This window comes from Neophocaena asiaeorientalis, unplaced genomic scaffold (assembly GCF_003031525.2).
Source record: "Neophocaena asiaeorientalis asiaeorientalis breed wild unplaced genomic scaffold, Neophocaena_asiaeorientalis_V1.1 scaffold251, whole genome shotgun sequence".
In the NCBI taxonomy this organism is placed as follows: domain Eukaryota; kingdom Metazoa; phylum Chordata; class Mammalia; order Artiodactyla; family Phocoenidae; genus Neophocaena; species Neophocaena asiaeorientalis.
The window spans coordinates 11,555,522-11,557,274 of NW_020173377.1; positions in this window are offsets into that span (position 1 = coordinate 11,555,522).

A 1,753-nucleotide genomic window follows, 5' to 3' on the forward strand; every position below is an offset into this window, starting at 1 on the left:
GAAGCAGAAGGACACGGGCCCTGTGGCCCTTGCACGTGGAGGTTCCCAGAGCTGGCAGTTGGATGCAAAAGCAAAATTATGGTGTACAGGAGAATACACAAGGAAGGCAGGGAACAGGCTGGCCCTTGGCCTTCACCCCTTCCATCTTACTCGTCCCTCAAGGCTCATCCAATTTATCACAGATTTGGAGACCCTCTAGTGATGGGAAGAACCCCGCAGCTAGGTGCTTCTAAATTCTCCCCATTATTATCCCCTTCCCCGGCACTCATCATAGTTTCACTTGTTTTTTTTGTTTGTTTTGTTTTGTTTTGTTTTGCTTAATCTGTCTCTCCCTTTACACTGTAAATTCCACCACAGCAGGGATGTTTCCATTCCTCATCACAGCGTTATTACTTCCTGCCTGGAACACTGTGAGCTCTCAGTAAATACTTGCGGACGGAATAAATGAATGAATAAACAAAGGAATGAACAATGATACATCCTATGTTAGCTGTGACAAGTGTTAATTAAAAGGCAGTATTCAAGAGGCCAGGTGTTTCAGTGATGGCCTCCGCCTCTTACTAGTTATATAACCTGTGCCATAGTTTCCTTGTCTGTAAAGCATGATCGTGAAATCTCCCATCTCACAAGCTTGTTGTAAAGATGGTATTAGCTCATATCTGGACCACATGATGTGCCCAGTCAGCTACAGACTACTGGACAGTCAAGAGCTAGTGTTATTAATGAACTCAAAATACATTTCCTGGGACTTCCCCGGTGGTGCAGTGGTTAAGAATCCACCTCCCAATGCAGGGGACCCAGGTTCGAGCCCCGCTCTGGGAAGATCCCACAGGCCGCAGAGCAACTAACCCCGTGCGCCACAACTACTGAGGCTGCGCTCTAGAGCCCACAAGCCACAACTACTGAAGCCCGCGCGCCTAGAACCTGTGCTCCGCAACAAGAGAAGCCACCGCAGTGAGAAGCCCTTGCACGCAACAAGGAGTAGTCCCCGTTCGCCACAACTAGAGAAAGCCCATGCACTGCTACAAAGACCCAAGCAGCCAAATTAATTAATTAAATTAAAAAAAATACATTTCCTGGGGGTTTGGGATGGTCTGACTGCTGGTTTGGCTTCTTGGTGAGTATTAGTCATTCACGAAACAGATGTGAATTCAGTGCCGACTCAGACTCAGGTCCCGTGCAAGGTGCTGAGGTCACCAACTCCTAGTGAGTGGGAGTGAGCATTAGGGTTTCCCAGAGATACAGAACCAGTAGGATAGAGAGAGAGAGATGCAGAGATTTATTATAGGAATTGGCACCCATGGTTATGGAGATAGAAGAGTCCCATGGTCTGTAGTCTCCAAGTTGGAGAACCAAGAAAGCTGGTGTTATAATGCAGTCTGAGTACAAAGGCCTGAGAACTGGGTGCCAGTGGTGCAAGTCCCGGTCCCACTCCAAAAGCCTGAGAACCAGGAGTGCCACTGTCTGAAGGCAGGAAAATTCGGAAGTCACAGCTCAAGCAGAGAGAGCAAATTGATCCTTCCTCCGCCTTTTTGCTCTATTCATACCCTCAATAGATTGGACGACGCCCACCCACACTGGTCAGGAAGACTCTTCTGTAGGAAGTCCACTGATTCAAATGCTAATCTCTTCTGGACGCTCCCTCACATACACACTCAAAAATAATGTTACCGGGGGATTCCCTGAGTGGCGCAGTGGTTGAGACTCCGCCTGCCAATGCAGGGGCCACTGGTTCGAGCCCTGGTCCGGGAAG